This window comes from Amyelois transitella, chromosome W, assembly GCF_032362555.1.
Source record: "Amyelois transitella isolate CPQ chromosome W, ilAmyTran1.1, whole genome shotgun sequence".
NCBI classification, from domain to species: domain Eukaryota; kingdom Metazoa; phylum Arthropoda; class Insecta; order Lepidoptera; family Pyralidae; genus Amyelois; species Amyelois transitella.
In genome coordinates, this window is record NC_083536.1 from 4,948,728 (window position 1) to 4,969,050 (window position 20,323).

Sequence of the window (20,323 nt, forward strand, 5' to 3'; positions counted from 1 at the left end):
GCAAGCAATTATGTGGTTGCCGAAACGATTATTGATTGTGATGAAATCGATGCTGCATTAGCACGTGCGGCATATTCCTCTGGGCTTCCACTTAATTTATTTGAAAATAAATACTGAAAAAATGCTATCGATTTATTAAAAAGTAATTACAAACCACCTACTAAATATGCAATGAGTAATGCATTACTTGAAGCGGAGTATCATAGATTAAAAGTTAATATGGACAAAAAGATAGTCTGCAATGGTCTTAGGTTTGGTTATGGACGGGTGGACGAACATTTGTGGTAAAAAAATAGTGAATTTCATAATCACAACACCTGAACCTATTTTTTGGAAAAGTATATACCCAGGCAATTGCGATAGTCCTAAAAGATATCGGCCCCGATAAATTTGTTGCTATTATTACAGATAATGCTAGTAACATGCGTTCAGCGTGGCGGAAAATTCTGACTTTGTACTCACATATCGATCGATTGCATCGGTTGTGCTGCTCATGGGCTGAATTTATTATTTAATGATATAATGAAAATCGAGGATTGAAAGAGTTTCTATGAGGAATTGTACTGTATGTAGTTTTGATTACTCCTTATGTCAAGTCTTGCGGGTATCTATTCAGTAATAAACCAGCATTGAAGCAAAGCGGTTGTTTTATTAAGCTCCGATATATCATCTGGCGACGAGGCATCACTACCCACGTAATTTAAAAAAAAAAAAAACAAAATGTCGACAATAATTGGAAATCTTACGATTTTTGATCATAAAATTCACGAATGGGAAGTTTTTTACGGAAAATTGACGCAATTCATCAAGTTGAATAATATTTCGGTTGAAAATCAAAGTGCAGTGCTGTTAACAAACTTATCGGATGAATCCTACCGTCTGGTTCGGTGCCTTGTGCATCCGAATAAGCTTAAAGAATCAAACTATAGTGAGCTGGTGAAGTTACTCAACACGCATTTTACGCCAAAAAGGTCGACGTTCGTTGACAGAGCGAAGTTCTATGCGCTACGCGGTAAAATCGGATGGCGAGAGCATCGAAGATTGGGCTGCGAGGCTACGTGGGCTGGCGGTATATTGCGATTTTGGAACGGAACTCCATACCGTGCTGCGGGACCGTTTCGTTTTGGGCTTTGGAACAGGACGGGAGCGCGACCGTCTGTTTGAAGCAGATTCAAAAAGCAGCGTGTGTCCGTCAGGCACGCGCTAGCGTCGCAGGTGGCGCAGGGGCAGCTGATATCAAGGAGGAGTCCGTGTTCTATGCAGGGGATCATCGACGCGCGGCGGCGGAGGCGCGGGTAGCAGCGGCCGTCAGGGAGGCGGTCGTAAGGTCGATGATAATGAAGTGCGTTGCGCGGTGTGCGGTTACAGGAATCACGATGGTTCTAAGTGTAGATCCAAAAATTACAAGTGCCTTGTTTGTGGTCAAAAAGGTCACCTTAAAAGGATGTGCGTAGTTAAAAAGTCAAATGTGCATAAATTCGTGCCGGAAAATGTGGGCTCGGATCGAGAGGATTGCAGTGAATGTGAATTATTCAACATGAGGTATGTGGTCAATAAACCGATTAAATTATCAGTTAGGATAAACGATGTAGATATGTGTATGGAGTTAGATTCTGGGTCGGGGAGTTCAATTATTTCAAGTACATTATATGTGCAGCATTTTTCTAACCTAAAATTGTTTAAGAGCGATGTAAATATGTGTCTTTACAATGGACACAAAATCATCCCCCTGGGATATTTTATTGCGAAAGTTAAATATAATAAATCTGTACATGAAATTAAAATGTATGTATTTAAAAATGGCGGACCCCCTCTCTTGGGTCGTGACTTTATGGCGAAATTTAAAATTTATTTTGCTATAAAAAATTATATGATAACTGATAATAAAATCTGCAAAGAATTGCCACGTCTATTGATACAGTTCCCAAACCTGTGGAAAGATGAGTTGGGGTCTTTTAATAGGTTTGAAATTGATTTAAAACTTAAAGACAAAGCATCGGCAAAATTTTTCAAACCTCGTACCGTTCCCTTCGCTCTCAAAGATAAGGTGAGCGCAGAGCTCGACCGGCTCGTGAGTGTAGGCATTTTAAAACCGGTTTGTTATTCCGATTATGCTACGCCGATTGTTCCGGTATTAAAGGAGAATGGTAAACTAAAAATTGCAGGCGATTTTTCATGCACTCTAAATAAGGACCTGGAAATTGATAAGTACCCATTACCTAGAATTGAAGAGGTGTTTTCCAAAATTGGTGGGGGGGGAGTGCTACTCAAAATTAGTAGTATCTGGCTGGACGACGTCTGTATTACTGGGCCGAATAAAGAGTCTCATTTGTCTAGACTTCACGAGGTTTTAAGTAGGTTAGACGATGCAGGCTTACGGCTACAGAAAGAAAAATGTTGTTTTTTTTTCAGGAGAGCGTAACCTACTTAGGGTATGTCATAGATAAAAATGGCCTAAGAACGTGTCCAACCAAAGTGGAAGCTATCGTTTGTGCTCCGGCACCTACTGATATGTTAGGCGTAAAACGTTTCCTAGGAATCGTAAATTATTATAGGAACTTCATACCGAATGCATCAGCCTTATTAAATCCGTTGCATGAACTTCTTCGCACGGACGCAATATGGCAATAGGGGGAGCGTCAAGAGGAGGCGTTTAAAGAAGTCAAACGGATCCTAGCTAGCGAGCGGGTACTTGCTCATTTTGACCCGTCCGCGCCGCTCGTACTGACGGTGGACGCGGGCCCCGCCGGCCTCGGCGCCGTGCTGGCTCATCAGGACGCCAACGGGCGCGAGCGACCGATTGCCTTCGCGTCGCGATCCTTGTCAAAGAGCGAAAAAAATTATAGCCAGATACAGAAGGAAGCAACGGCTATAATTTTTGGAGTTAGGCATTTTCATCAATACATCTATGGTCGCAGTGAACCTTTTATATTAAAAACCGACCATAGGCCGTTGTTGTCAATTTTTGATAAAAACAAAGGGGTTTCGGTAACAGCAGCCTTACGTCTGCAGAGGTATGCCATAATATTGTCCGCATATAATTATACAGTCAAGTACATAGATGGCAAAAGTAACGACGTGGCGGATTATTTTTCTCGATCTCCATTGCCAGTATCAGTTAACAACGAAGGCGAGCAAGACGCAAATTCTAAATATTTTCTTTTCCTTGAAGAAAGAGCGGAACCGGTTCTATTTTCAGATTTAAAACGTGCCATACAATCTGATAAATACATGAAAATTGGTTGGCCTAGGAAAGTTAAATGTAAGAATATTGTGCCTTATTTTCAATGTAAAACTGACTTGGAGGTTATCAATGATTGTTTGTTTCGCGGACATAGGGTTGTCGTTCCGGATATTTTTAGAGAAAGAATGTTAAAAGAGCTTCACTCAGCACATTTCGGTGTAGTTAAAACTAAAAGCGCGGCTCGTAGTAGAATGTGGTGGCCGGGGATCGACGCCGACATTGAGCGGTGGGTCGGCGCCTGCGCAGCTTGCTCCGCAGTGCGCAGTGCTCCGCCGCGAGCGGCCCCCGCGCCCTGGCCGCGCCCCTCGGCACCCTGGCATCGCATTCACATTGACTACATGGCTTTAGGACAGGCTATATATTTAATTGTTATTGATGCATTTTCCAAATGGTTGGAATGTATTTATATGGAACGTGGCACTTCTACATTCGCATTGATACAAAAACTAAGAGAAATGTTTTGTAGGTTTGGTTTGCCTAAGGTTATTGTATCTGACAATGATGTAAAAATTAATTCGGCTGAATTTCATACATTCTGTAAATCTGATGGTATTAAATATTTAACATCGCCTATCTACCACCTAGCTAGTAATGGCCAAGCAGAAAATTCTGTCAAAACTTGTAAAAAAATGTTAAAATGTATGTTTTTGGAGAGCAACTTGTGTCAAAGGAAAATTTTAGAAAAATTACAGAGCTATTTGTTTAGTTATAGGAATACTGTTCATTGTGCTACAGGTTCAACTCCAGCTGAACTTATGTTAGGTCGCAATCTGAGATGCAGATTAGATCTTATCTTGCCACAAAACTCGAAGCCCGATGACATTGTAAACAATGAGTCAGCATTATTAAAGCCTAGTAGACGCTTCATAGTAGGTGAAGCAGTATGGGCGAGATGGTTTGTTGCTAGAAAAGGTATTTGGTGTACAGGCATTATAAACAAAGTTGTGGGTTCAAGAATGTATGAAATTTATTTTAAGGATTATAATAGTTATGGTTATAGACATATAGATCAAATAAGGAAGTTAACTAAGGCTAATGTTACAAATAATGATATGATAAGCGACGACGACGGGGACACGGCCGGTCCAGATACGTGTTTATTGTCTGACCCGAGCGTGTCCTCAACGCCTGCCCCGGCGCCCGACTCGCGCGCCCCGCAGCTCGCGCCCGCGTCCGCCGCGGCGCCGCCACAGCTCGCGCCGGCATCAGCACATAGCCCTGATCTGCCTACTTATGTTGAGGGGGGAGAGATGTCGGTAATGTCCGGTGGTGGAGGTGATACTCGGTGTGAGAGAGACCAAGAAGATGGGGAAGTGTGGGCAGAGGCTTGTGAGGGAAATGTGATTCAAGCTCAAGCATCGGAGCTGAGTGAAAATCAGAATGAGGTAGTTTCGGCGACTAACGACAAACAAAGTAATTTAAATGAAGATATTGCTAGACGTTCTAAAAGAGTTCGGAAACCAACGGTTTTCTTTGAACCGTAGGCTCCTCATTCGTTTTTCAAGCAGACAAGCCGAGATTGTAGATAATTAGGTATATTGATTTGTTATTTAGATTTAAAACATATATATTATATAAGGATGAGCAGAGCAGTGTCAGTTTTTTAGTTGATAATTAGATTAGTTAGTGATATTATTGTTACAGGTTTCCAAATTAATGTTGGAGGGAGTTGTACTGTATGTAGTTTTGATTACTCCTTATGTCAAGTCTTGCGGGTATCTATTCAGTAATAAACCAGCATTGAAGCAAAGCGGTTATTTTATTAAGCTCCGATATATCAGGAATGCAAGAAAACTGTGAAACATATTATTAAAAGACATGTTTGCTTAGGCACATTTGAAGTAAAACAAAGAGAAAAGTACGGAAGTCAATACTTAACCCTGAAACTGCCTAGTAATAGACAAGATGGGCAGGGTCTATTCTGACCTTTAAATCATTATTGGCAAACCGCGATGCTTTATCAGCTTTAGTAATCGATCAAGATATTCAGATCGATCCCTATACGAGCAAATAATATTGGCCGATTCATTGTGGTCAAAATTAAAAGTTATGGAAAAGATGTTATCGCCCATATCAGAAGCAATATATAACTTGGAATCTGAGAAAAAAGATATAATTTTGAAGTACATTGAAGAACGCAGATTATTTTGTATTCAACCTATTCATTTGGCCGCGTATTTACTTGATCCCAGATTTCATAATTCCATCTATCCATATTAAGAGTCCATAACTGACAACGAGTTCTTACAAGTGTCTCAGTATATAGCTAAGCTTGCTGATATTTTACAAACCACTCCTGAACACTCCTGAAATAATGTCGAATTTTGCTGAATATCAGGCTAAAAGCGGTTTTTGGTCCAATGACATAATTTGGCAACCAGTAAATAATTTGCACCCCCGAGACTGGTGGAAAGGATTTTGTCAGTCTAAACTACTCATGAGTGTTGCTACAAGATTATTGAGTGTTTCGCCATCATCTGCAGCGTCTGAAAGAAACTGGTCTATATTTGGTCGAACGCATACAAGAGACAGGAATCGACTTCTTTCAGAAAGAGTTAATAAACTTGTATACGTTTGATCAAATTTACATTTAATGCAATCTAAATCATTTGAATTTGAGCCTTGTATTTTTGATTCTTTAGAAAGCGACAATGAGTTTGTATCTGATTAATGAGCAAGATTACCTTACAATATGCATAATTGTTTTAAAAATTGGTAATTAAACATGTTTTTTTCCAATCGTTTTTTTTTATTTTAAACAAACGACGAAAATCTCAATGAAACTATATTTCCCCAAGGTTTTATTCTGATGTATTTCAATGTAACAAACCAATAAAACGGTAAAAAACGAAAAAACCTATCTTTCACCGATAAAAACAATTTGTTTCTTTTCAACATATTTTTTTTTTTTACAAATATACCGTTGGAATTAACTTCTAATATTGACTCATGCCCTAATGAAGCTGAAATACTACTTAAAAATAATGTCAGCATTTGCAGTTCCAAATTTAAATTCTTAAATATTGACCCTACTGACATTATTAATACCTTTAAAGAACTTAATCTGAAAAAGTCTGAAGATTATTGGGGTATGTCGGCTGTTGTGATATGTCATATTATAAATATTATAGCTGGGGACTTAGCATATATATTCAATAATTGTGTTGACCAAGGGATATTTCCAAATTTAATGAAGTATAGTAAACTAATTCCATTATTCAAGAAAGGTGAAAAATCTGATCCTGGTAATTATAGACCAATCTCAATTTTACCAATTATGAGCAAGGTGTTCGAGAGAGTCATGCTTAATCAAATGCAGCGTTACTTTAAGTCTAATAAATTATTTCATAGTCAGCAATACGGCTTTACTGAGGGGAAATGTACAACAGATGCAGGTGTGGCTCTTGTCACTCATATTCTCAATGCATGGGAAGACTTGCAGGATGCCATCGGAGTGTTTTGCGATCTGACCAAAGCATTTGATTGCGTAGATCATAGAACTCTTCTGCTCAAGCTCGCTCATTACGGGTTCGATACTGCTGCCGTTGAACTAATTAAATCATATCTTAGTGATAGATTACAGATGGTAGATTTAAATAATACAAAATCGAAAGGAGCGACGGTAAAAATTGGGGTACCGCAAGGTTCCATTTTGGGACCTTTTCTCTTTCTGATATATATCAACGACCTGCCTTGTATGATTGAGAAACAGACTGGCATCGTGTTGTTTGCAGATGATACGTCACTAATTTTTAAAATGAACCGCCGTAGCGAAATCTGTGATGATGTGAATAGCACTTTAGCCGCCATCTCTAACTGGTTTACAATCAACAACTTACTATTAAATGCAAATAAGACTCAATGCATTAAGTTTACACTTCCCAATGTGCGGCAGGCAAATGTGGATATTAGTATAAGTAGTAAAAGATTAGATTTTGTTGATAGTACTACTTTCTTAGGAATAACATTAGATTCAAATTTGAAATGGCATGCTCACATTTTAAAACTTTCTAAAAGGCTTAGTTCTGCAGCATACGCTATTCGTCGTATTAGGCATTTGACGGATGTGGCAACTGCTAAGCTAGTATATTTTAGTTATTTTCATAGTTTAATGTCATTGGCTCAGTGCCGTGTGGTTCCCGGCACCAATACAAAAAAGAATAGGACCACTCCATCTCTTTCCCATGGATGTCGTAAAAGCCGACTAAGGGGTAGGCTTATAAACTTGGGATTCTTCTTTTAGGCGATGGGCTAGCAACCTGTCACTATTTGAATCTCAATCCTATCTTAAAGCCAAATAGCTGAACGTGGCCTATCAGTCTTTACAAGACTGTAGGCTCTGTCTACCCCGCAAGGGATATAGACGTGATTATATGTATGTATGTATGTATGTATGTTTAATGTCATATGGTCTACTGCTTTGGGGATCAGCAGCAGACATACAAACTATTTTCATTTTACAAAAAAGGGCAATTCGATATATCTACGGTCTTAAACAAAGAGATTCCCTTTGAGATTTTTTCAAAAACCTAAATATTTTAACTTTGCCCTCCCAATACATATTCGATAACATCATGCATGTTAGGAAAAACTTACTCTTTCAAAAAAGTAGGTGAATGTACTAATAGATCACTGCGGAACAATTACAAGTTGTCGATCCCAGCACATCGGCTGGCTAAGGTAGGGAAATCATTTCTGATTAATTGTATAAGATTTTATAATAATTGTATAAGTCCATATACATATAATAAAACTGTAACTGAACATTGTCTGTACATTGAAGATATTTAAGAAAAAATATTGTAAGGGGTCTTTTTAGGGTCAATAGAAGGCAAAACATTTTTTTTTTTAATTTTTGTCTGTCTGTCTGTCCGTCTGTCTGTCTGTATGTTTGTACGCGCATCACGCAAAATCTACCGAACGGATCTGAACGAAATTCGGCACAGATATAGTTAGTAACCTGGATTAGAATATAGGCTACTTTTTATCCTGAAATTCTATACCAAGGGGATGAAATAGGGGGTGCAAGTTTGTATGGAACTTCGTCATTTTTGAATCGATATAAAAAGCTATAAATAATTAATTATCATATTTATTATGATTGAAAAAATAGCATTTTATTGATTAAATTAATTTTGCTTTGTTTATTTATTTAGTTCCCGTGGTTTAGATATTTATTTTTTGCCCAACCGATACGAGATGGCGCCTCATGAGAATTTAAGACATAACACAATTGTAGCCGCTGGCAAAATTTTTAATTAATTATATAATTAAAACTTCTTTTATATCTCGAATTTAAGAAATAACGCGATTGTAGCCGCTGGCAAAATTAGATAGTACCGATGCTTGCAGCATCGGTACTTATTCGGTAGAGTTCCTTAATTCACTTTCGGCATCTGGACTGCCCGCGCATACAATTGCTCTAAAAGTAGACATTCCATTTTGTAATGGGACTGCCTTAAAGTGGTGTCGCTTCATAACTTTATAATAGAAGCTAAAATTCTTACTGGTTGTGCAGCTGGTGAAATTGTTTTTATACCGCGCATTCCCCTCATTCCTAACAACTTTCCATTTCAAATTAAGCGTGTACAGTTTCCAATGACTATATGTTTCGCGATGACAATTAACAAATCGCAAGGTCAAACACTTGGAGCAGCCGGAGTCGACCTCAGGACGATTTGCTTCTCACACGGACAGCTCTACGTCGCTTGTTCGCGGGTCACCAGCTGTGGCAGTTAATTTGTGATGTCTCCAATGGGCAAGACAGCAAATGTTGTAAACAAAGAGATAGGTACTTTAACTTTCCATTATTATAATTTCCTTTTTTTGTCTTTAGAATTTATTCGTTTTTTAACAGCTGCGCTTCCGAGCTTTGCTTTTGTAAGAAAAATAAACTATGTTCTATTCCAGGCATTATTCTTCCCGTGTACGTAAGTTTCATCAAAATCCATCCAATAGAATTTGCGTGATTGAATAGCATCCTCAAACAAGCACTCACGTAGGTACATCAATTTTTTTGCATAATCTATACTAACATTATAAAGCTGAAGAGTTTGTTTGTTTGAACGCGCTAATCTTAGGAACTACTGATTCGAAATGAAAAATTATTTTTGCGTTGAATATACCATTTATCGAGGAAGGCTTTAGGCTATAAAACATCACGCTGCAACTTTAACGAGAAAACAAAAAATGGACTATATGAAAAAAAAACGGGGAAAATTATTCATCCTTGAGGGCTTCAATGATGCTCAAAATAACAATTCCACGCGGACGAAGTCGCGGGCACAGCTAGTTTTATAATAAATTACCAAAAAGTGTTCTTGAAATGAATGATAGAAAATTCAAACAGTATATTAAAGTTGAGCTTTGTAGGAAAGCCTATTACAGCACGGATGATTAGGGGGAAGTCCCGTATCGCCGGACGGCACCTAGCGCCGGACACTCGTACTATTCAAGCGAGTATAAATCAGTTCGATTCAAAATACAAGTGAAAGGGGTGCTGGGGCCAACAAGTACAAGATCACGCGCCGCGCCTCGCCAGTGACGCACACGGCCGCGGCAGGAGTAACCATTTGCTGTTTTAGGCTCGAAATCACGGCGTCACCTAAATATCAATGTAAGTAATTCTAGTATATTTATGCATTTACATTTGAGTGGTATTCAAAGATAAAATCAGTACTCGATTGTTATCCGTAAAATGGTAGAATATTATTACATCTTTTAAACAATTTTAGTAGGTACCATCTAATGAACGAAAATGTGTGTCCCTTAGCACCGGACACTAAGTCGTCCCTTAGTGCCGGACAGTAAACATATTAATATTTCTTGTAAGAAATTACGGATTTTATTCTAATTATTTAATATTGTTGTAGAGTATAGAAGAAAGAAGATAGTTAAAATGGAAGAGAAGAAAAAGAAAGGATCCTGGGATCCACAGAGCTTACAAACTGCTATTGATAAGGTTATGTCAAAAGAACTGAGTGTAAGACAAATTGCAATGCGATACAATATTCCTAAAAGCACTATACATGATTAAATAAAGGCCCTAAATCGAGAAGAAGTAACAATGAAACCAAAGTTAGGTAGGTTCACTAACACCCTCTCAGCAGAGTATGAAGAAGTCTTGGTGGACCACATTAAAGATTTATCGAATAGATGCATGCCGCTCATGAAAAAGAAGTTACCAAAATTAGCATACGACTTAGCTGAAGTCATGAAGATTCCTCATCGATTTAATAAAGAAAAAGGCAGTGTTGATAATAAAAAATAAAAGTCGCAATAAAAAATTGCGACTTCATGAAAAGGCATTCTGACATTTCGTTGAGAACACCGGAATCGACAAGCATGATGCGCCCCGTAGGATTTAACAAACCACGAGTGGATCTCTTCTACGACAACCTTGAAAAGCTGATGAAACAGTACAACATTCACACCCTCAAGAATTTATAACTGTGATGAAACTGGTGTCAATTGCGTGCACAAATATTCGTCCGGTACTAGGTGCCACTTTTTAAAATTATGTTTTTTGTTACCAAAGTTTGTTTGATAGTATTAATTATTTTTTTGCAGAGGTTGCATTTTTGTGAAATTAATTTGATTTCTAACTTTGTTATCTAATATAAGTCATAATTTTATAAACATTCCTTAAATATTTTATATTTCATTTTTAAATAACCTTAGGTGTCCGCCACTGGGGGACTTCCCCTATATTAATCATAAACATGTGTGGCCCGAGCTGGACATAATGGCCTCTTAAATGCTTGTGTATTTTTGACATGATCTTGACATAATTTGTACAGTATGTACATATTTTATTTTATACTAGCTTTTGCCCGCGGCTTCGCCTGCGTTAATTTCGCTTCCATAAAAAGATTGCTTAGATAAAGAGCCTTGCATTGACATAAACTAATATTATGCAAAAAAAATAGATGTACCTACGTGAGTGCGTGTTTGAGGATGCTATTCAATCACGCAAATTCTACTGGATGGATTTTGATGAAACTTACGTACCCGGGAAGAATAATGCCTGGAATAGAACATAGTTTATTTTTCCTACAAAAGCAAAGTCCCGGGACGGAGGTGTTAAAAAACTAATAAATTCTACAGACAAAAAAAGGAAATTATAATAATAGAGAGTTAAAGTATCTCTTTGTATACAACATTTGCTGTCTTGCCCATTGAAGACATCACAAATAAACTGTCACAGCTAGTGACCCGCGAGCAAGCGACGTAGAACTGTCCGTGTGAGAAGCAATTCGTCCTGAGGTCGACTCCGGCTGCTCCAAGCGTTTGACCTTGCGATTTGTTAATTGTCATCGCGAAACATATAGCCACTGGAAACTGCACACGCTTAAATTGAAATGGAAAGTTGTTGGGAATGAGGGGAATGCGCAGTATAAAAACAATTTCACCAGCTGCACAACCAGTAAGTATTTCAGCTTCTATAATATTGTTCTGAAGCGACATCACTTTAAGACGAATCCCATTACAAAGTTCCGGCGGGGTTAAGTTGCGTAGCAACATAATTGGAATGCCTACTTTTAGTGCAATTGTATGCGCGGGCAGTCCAGATGCCGAAAGTGAATAAAGGAACTCTACCGGATAAGTTGTAGCATCGGTACTATCTAAAACTGTATTTATGGATTGATTTAATTCCTCTTTCCACCAGAATTGAGAAACTTGGAAATTATGTTTCTTTGCTAATGTCCAGAAAATTATATATTATATTATATTATATTATATTATATTATATTATATTATATTATATTATATTATATTATATTATATTATATTATATTATATTATATTATATTATATTATATTATATTATATTATATTATATTATATTATATTATATTATATTATCCATACATCCATACATATAATAAAACTGTAACTGAACATTGTCTGTACATTGAAGATATTTAAGAAAAAATATTGTAAGGGGTCTTTTTAGGGTCAATAGAAGGCAAAACATTTTTTTTTTAAATTTTTGTCTGTCTGTCTGTCCGTCTGTCTGTCTGTATGTTTGTACGCGCATCACGCAAAATCTACCAAACGGATCTGAACGAAATTCGGCACAGATATAGTTAGTAACCTGGATTAGAATATAGCCTACTTTTTATCCTGAAATTCTATCCCAAGGGGATGAAATAGGGGGTGCAAGTTTGTATGGAACTTCGTCATTTTTGAATCGATATAAAAAGCTATAAATAATTAATTATCATATTTATTATGATTGAAAAAATAGCATTTTATTGATTAAATTAATTTTGCTTTGTTTATTTATTTAGTTCCCGTGGTTTAGATATTTATTTTTTGCCCAACCGATACGAGATGGCGCCTCATGAGAATTTAAGACATAACACAATTGTAGCCGCTGGCAAAATTTTTAATTAATTATATAATTAAAACTTCTTTTATTCATTGATTCAGTTTCGCCAGCACTTACCGTTTCACCACATCTTTGAGAAGAATTTTTTTTTATGTAGGTAGTTTGACGCGCCCCGCATCGGCGACGGTTGCCATGCTCCTCAAGATTAGCAGGAATAACACACATGTAGTAACGCCAGTACTTACCATTTCACCATTGATTTAGTTCCCGTGGTTTAGATATTTATTTTTTGACCATCCGATACGAGATGGCGCCACGAGAATTTAAGAAATAACGCGATTGTAGCCGCTGGCAAAATTATTAGTACCGATGCTTGCAGCATCGGTACTTATTCGGTAGAGTTCCTTAATTCACTTTCGGCATCTGGACTGCCCGCGCATACAATTGCTCTAAAAGTAGACATTCCATTTTGTAATGGGACTGCCTTAAAGTGGTGTCGCTTCATAACTTTATAATAGAAGCTAAAATTCTTACTGGTTGTGCAGCTGGTGAAATTGTTTTTATACCGCGCATTCCCCTCATTCCTAACAACTTTCCATTTCAAATTAAGCGTGTACAGTTTCCAATGGCTATATGTTTCGCGATGACAATTAACAAATCGCAAGGTCAAACACTTGGAGCAGCCGGAGTCGACCTCAGGACGATTTGCTTCTCACACGGACAGCTCTACGTCGCTTGCTCGCGGGTCACCAGCTGTGACAGTTAATTTGTGATGTCTCCAATGGGCAAGACAGCAAATGTTGTAAACAAAGAGATAGGTACTTTAACTTTCCATTATTATAATTTCCTTTTTTTGTCTTTAGAATTTATTCGTTTTTTAACAGCTGCGCTTCCGAGCTTTGCTTTTGTAAGAAAAATAAACTATGTTCTATTCCAGGCATTATTCTTCCCGTGTACGTAAGTTTCATCAAAATCCATCCAATAGAATTTGCGTGATTGAATAGCATCCTCAAACAAGCACTCACGTAGGTACATCAATTTTTTTGCATAATCTATACTAACATTATAAAGCTGAAGAGTTTGTTTGTTTGAACGCGCTAATCTTAGGAACTACTGATTCGAAATGAAAAATTATTTTTGCGTTGAATATACCATTTATCGAGGAAGGCTTTAGGCTATAAAACATCACGCTGCAACTTTAACGAGAAAACAAAAAATGGACTATATGAAAAAAAACGTAATATAATATAATATAATATAATATAATACTAGCTGTGCCCGCGACTTCGTCCGCGTGGAATTGTTATTTTGAGCATCATTGAAGCCCTCAAGGATGAATAATTTTCCCCGTTTTTTTTCATATAGTCCATTTTTTGTTTTCTCGTTAAAGTTGCAGCGTGATGTTTTATAGCCTAAAGCCTTCCTCGATAAATGGTATATTCAACGCAAAAATAATTTTTCATTTCGAATCAGTAGTTCCTAAGATTAGCGCGTTCAAACAAACAAACTCTTCAGCTTTATAATGTTAGTATAGATTATGCAAAAAAATTGATGTACCTACGTGAGTGCTTGTTTGAGGATGCTATTCAATCACGCAAATTCTATTGGATGGATTTTGATGAAACTTACGTACACGGGAAGAATAATGCCTGGAATAGAACATAGTTTATTTTTCTTACAAAAGCAAAGCTCGGAAGCGCAGCTGTTAAAAAACGAATAAATTCTAAAGACAAAAAAAGGAAATTATAATAATGGAAAGTTAAAGTACCTATCTCTTTGTTTACAACATTTGCTGTCTTGCCCATTGGAGACATCACAAATTAACTGTCACAGCTGGTGACCCGCGAACAAGCGACGTAGAGCTGTCCGTGTGAGAAGCAAATCGTCCTGAGGTCGACTCCGGCTGCTCCAAGTGTTTGACCTTGCGATTTGTTAATTGTCATCGCGAAACATATAGCCATTGGAAACTGTACACGCTTAATTTGAAATGGAAAGTTGTTAGGAATGAGGGGAATGCGCGGTATAAAAACAATTTCACCAGCTGCACAACCAGTAAGAATTTTAGCTTCTATTATAAAGTTATGAAGCGACACCACTTTAAGGCAGTCCCATTACAAAATGGAATGTCTACTTTTAGAGCAATTGTATGCGCGGGCAGTCCAGATGCCGAAAGTGAATTAAGGAACTCTACCGAATAAGTACCGATGCTGCAAGCATCGGTACTATCTAATTTTGCCAGCGGCTACAATCGCGTTATTTCTTAAATTCGAGATATAAAAGAAGTTTTAATTATATAATTAATTAAAAATTTTGCCAGCGGCTACAATTGTGTTATGTCTTAAATTCTCATGAGGCGCCATCTCGTATCGGTTGGGCAAAAAATAAATATCTAAACCACGGGAACTAAATAAATAAACAAAGCAAAATTAATTTAATCAATAAAATGCTATTTTTTCAATCATAATAAATATGATAATTAATTATTTATAGCTTTTTATATCGATTCAAAAATGACGAAGTTCCATACAAACTTGCACCCCCTATTTCATCCCCTTGGGATAGAATTTCAGGATAAAAAGTAGGCTATATTCTAATCCAGGTTACTAACTATATCTGTGCCGAATTTTGTTCAGATCCGTTCGGTAGATTTTGCGTGATGCGCGTACAAACATACAGACAGACAGACGGACAGACAGACAGACAAAAATTTAAAAAAAAAAATGTTTTGCCTTCTATTGACCCTAAAAAGACCCCTTACAATATTTTTTCTTAAATATCTTCAATGTACAGACAATGTTCAGTTACAGTTTTATTATATGTATGGATGGATAGGTTTGAGATATAAACGAAATGAATAAGTTCCTCCACCGAAGTAACTACTTGACAGAGGTTCTCTGGCAGAGTCACCAATCCGTTCGATTCAGGCAACGTACCATAACCGATTTTTAATAACACATCTGAGAATTCTTGCGCTCGAGGATTACCACCCATATTCTCCCATATTATGTGTTAGACTTAATTTCCTAACCTGAGGCCAGAGTATGGAACGTTTGAGACATGCGCTTACTTCATCAGCTCTAGTACCGCGGCTTATGACGGGTAGAGTCTGGTGGAAATCACCACAAAATAATACAGTGGTACCTCCCATAATGTGATTGTTTCGCCGGATATTTTTAAGCGTACGGTCGACTGCTTCCACTGCTTTTTTATGAGCCATGGTGCATTCGTCCCAAACGATTAGGCTACATTCTGCTAGTATTTTTGCTTTGTCGCTGTTCCGCGACACTGCACTGCACAAACTGGAGTCTCATTTATATCCAGGTCCAAAGGGATCTTTAACATAGTGTGCGCTGTTTTCCCTCTAGGTAATAAGGTGGCAGCTATCCCCTAAGACGCAACAGCTAACGCTATCTTTCCTTGCCTTCTGACCTCTGTCATAAGCGAGTCAAAAAGGTTTTGCCTGTACCACCAGGCGCGTCAAGGAAAAATGTTTCACCCTGCTCTTCGTTAACACTTCTCAATACGTTGTCAAACACAGACTTTTGCTCATCGGAAATCATCCCAATACCATTATTTACGATCTCAGCCATTGCAACAGCGTCATAACTTGTATCTGCTGAATATTTGCGACTCACTTGTGGATCGTCAGAGGTTTCCTGTAGTTCCGGAAGACCGGAGTGACTCAAAGAATGGCCATCAATTGATAAGACAACATCTTGAAGCGAACAAAGGCAATGATTGATAACTCTTTCATCAGATACAGTTACATTATCTCCATAAGAATTTTTAATTAATTAAAAAATTTGCCAGCGGCTACAATCGTGTTATTTCTTAAATTCTCATGAGGCGCCATCTCGTATCGGGTGGTCAAAAAATAAATATCTAAACCACGGGAACTAAATAAACAAAGCAAATTGAATTAAATAAATAAAATGCAATTTTTTTATAATTTTTTTTAATCATTTTCCATACATATAATAATTAATTATTTATAGCTTTTTATATCGATTCAAAAATGACGAAGTTCCATACAAACTTGCACCCCCTTTTTCATCCCCTTGGGATAGAATTTCAGGATAAAAAGTAGCCTATATTCTAATCCAGGTTACTAACTATATCTGTGCCGAATTTCGTTCAGATCCGTTCGGTAGATTTTGCGTGATGCGCGTACAAACATACATACAGACAGACGGAGAGACAGACAGACAGACAGACAGACAAAAATTCTAAAAAAAATTGTTTTGGCTTCTACTGACCCCTTATAAATGTTTTTCTTAAATATCTTCAATGTACAGACAAAGTTCAGTTACAGTTTTATTATATGTATGGATTATATTAGATTTGTAAAGTTTTCTTTTCTCGACCTCCGAGTCGGTTTCTTGTCGAATTCCCGTCCTGAAGCCTTCAGGAAGAGGGAGATTCGACGTCCCCTTCAATAAACATAGTGTTCCCTAAAACTTTACTCAACAAAGCGACTGTGTGTAGTGCTGCTTGTTTCTGCATTATGGTAATGTCTACGTTGGAGTTTAAGCTGTCACAGTACTGTCGCAGGTTCTTTGCTATTACTCCTGTTGCTCCGATTACTATGGGTGTTATTACTGTTTTGGTGTTCCATAATCTAGTTATCTCTGTTTTGAGTAGGTGATATTTGCTGAGTTTTTCTATTTCTTTTGCTCCTATATTATAGTCTGACGGTACTGTGATGTCTATAAGATGTGTAGTCTTGTTGTGTTTGTCAATGTATATTATGTCCGGTCTATTGTGTGTTACTGTCCTATCTGTTTGTACTGGTATCTCCCACATTAGCTTCGCCTCTTCATTTTCTATGACTCTTGGTTGTTTTAATTCCTCTTTCCACCAGAATTGAGAAACTTGGAAATTATGTTTCTTTGCTAATGTCCAGAAAATATACTGAACTAAGTTGTTGTGTCTTTTAACGTAATAGCTACCAGCCAGTTTTTCACAACCTGATATAAGATGTTGGGCAGTTTCATCTTTTTCCGAACATAAACGACATTTGCCGTCTACGGGTTTTTTCATTATGTCTCTTTCGTGCTGTCTGGTAGCAACAGCTTGATCCTGCATGGCGAATATTGACGAAACTAATGTAGAGGAAACTTGTTGCTTCTTTATCCATGCAAATGAGAGTTCCCGATCAATATTTGGTTTTTCGAGTATCGCTTTGTAGAACTGTCCATGGAGCGGCTTTGATTTCCAGGTATTGAGTCGTGTCTTCAGTGAAGCTGCTTTGAGTTCAGTGTCAATGTAAGTATTATTTTCGTGTAACCCTATTTCATGTAAGTTATTCTTAGCTTCTTTATGTATTGAGTAGTTAGATCTTTTTCTATCATGCTGTACTATTGCAGTTATTAGATAATCGCTTTCCTTAAATGATTTATCCATACACTATCCTTGAGTTTGTATCCTTTTCTATTGTACTTATATAAAATTTGTGAGAGTGGGTTGATTCCTAAACAAAAGAGTAGGGGAGACAATGAGTCACCTTGGAATATTCCGCGGCGAATAAAAATCGGTTCGGTAGTTACTGAAGTTCCTACTCCTCGGGCTGTCATTATAACTTTCCATTTAGGCATGACTAAAGTAAGAAAGTTTTTAATATATTTTGGACATTTATACAGATCTAATGTGTGTAGTAACCACTCGTGGGATATGCTGTCGAATGCCTTCTGATAGTCTACCCACGCCATGCTTAGTTTCTTTTGTGCGTGGTGGGCATCTTCTAGTATAGCCTTATTAACCATCAGGTGGTCTTTACAACCACGGGCGCGTCGTCTGCATCCTCTCTGCTCAGGAGCGATTATGTTATTCCGGTCACAGTGTAGGTATAGTTCATTAGCTAAAAGGGACGTAAGGAGTTTATACATATTCGGAAGACATGCTATTGGTCGCCAATTCTTTGGGTCTTCAGTGTTCTCATTTTTAGGTATCAGTATTACTTGTCCAGTTGTAAACCAGTCGTCTACTTCTTCTAGACCTTTAATAATTCGGGTGTATAATTTAGCTAGAGGAGTGTGTGTGCTAGTTAAATATTTCAAATAATAATTTTGTATCTTATCTATTCCCGGCGTTTTCCAATTGTGCAACCTTTTTGTAGCATCTCTAACCTGTTCTGTTGTGATTTCTTCTGTTTCACTATCTTGTGTTACGTTTTCATGTATTTCTGTTATTTCAGATATCCATTGGGCTTGTTTATTGTAAGATATTGGCTGCGATAATATAGGTGACCAAAAATTTTCTATTTCTTGTTTAGCTGGTATTTTATTCGGCAATTGTTGTTTCTCTGTAACGTTTCTGTAGAGTTTGTGTTCGTTATCATGAAACATTTTATTTTGTACTTGTTTGTTGTTCATATCTTCATAACGTTTAATCCTACCTGCTTGTGCTTTAATTTTCTGTTTAAGTGTTTCTTTTACATTTTCGCGGTCAAAATCTGTAAAAATTCTGTATTTGTCATAAAGCTTGTTCTTTATATTGATCATTCTACGCGTGTTAACTCCCTTTTCTATTTCAACTAAACGTCCTAATTCCTTTCTAAATACTTCTATCTTGTTGACTATTCTTCTTTTCCAGGGTGGGTCGCGTCGCGGTTTTAGTTTGGTTGTAATCGTGTATGGTTTTTGGTTATTGGCTATTACTAATGTTTTTGCTGTAGCATATATGATGTCATTTGTATATCGGAGTGAAAGGTGTGTTTGGAAAAGATTAGGTAGATATCTATTTAATTTGTATAGGTTCAAAAGGAACTGTTTGTTTATTTTTGGTTTAGGTAAAACTAGACGATCTGTTATATTTATTTCTTTAGTTTCGGCAATATTATTTAATAAGTCTACTATCAATGGGTCTTCAAAATTTTCTGTAACTGTTGTGTGAAGAGAGTTTCCTAGCGAGATTGATTCATGTACCTGATGCGGAGAATGACCATGAAGTGATGTCTGAGTGATTTGTGTAATTGGTGTTGGTGAAGGAGTAGTCGGTGTTGAGTTATTTAGTTGTGAAGGTGTGTCTGAAACTGTACTAATGTTTTGTGTGTTGACGTGTGATGTTGATTGTTTGGCTTTTTGCTGTAGCTCACTAAGAATTTCTAATGATAATGTGTTATGTTTAATTACTGTTCTTGCCTGATTAGATAATGTATTGCCATTAAATTTATGAATTTTGGGGTTATTCGGGTTACGTTGTTTGAATAGTTTTTCAAGTCGAGTAATATATCCAGATCCTTCTATTTTTGCTTTGTAGTAACAATACATAAGCTCTCTTAGTTCGTCTTCCGTCCATTTTTTTCTTGTGTCATGACTGCTGCTGGTTGGTTCAGGTACTCTATCTATTTGTTCATTTTGGTTAGTGTGTCCTGTAACTGTCTGTTCTATAGAGAGAGTGGTTATGCTTGAAGTTGCTGGGGATTGTGTGAGTGTGTCAGAATCTAAAATTTGTAAATGATGTTGGGTATTTTCTGCACTGCTTTGTATTTGTTTCAAAATGTTGTCATTAAATCTCTTTTGTCTAATTATACTGCGGACTTGGTTGGATAATGAGTTACCGGTGAATTTGTGTATTTTGGGATTGTTAGGATTTCTTTCTTTGAATATTTTTTCAAGTCTGTTGATGTAACCTGCTCCACCGGCTTTCGCCTGATAATAAGCAAATAAAAGTTCTTTTAATTCTTCGTCTGACCACTTTTTCCTGGAATCCATACTTGAAAAATCTGTTGGTGTGGTAGACTCCGA

At 37.2% G+C, this 20,323-nt stretch overlaps 1 pseudogene; it reads left to right on the forward strand.

Moving 5' to 3' along the window:
* Positions 1–720: 720 nt before the first annotated feature.
* LOC132904092 (uncharacterized) lies at positions 721–4,728 on the forward strand (annotated as a pseudogene).
* The last annotated feature ends 15,595 nt before the right edge of the window (positions 4,729–20,323 follow it).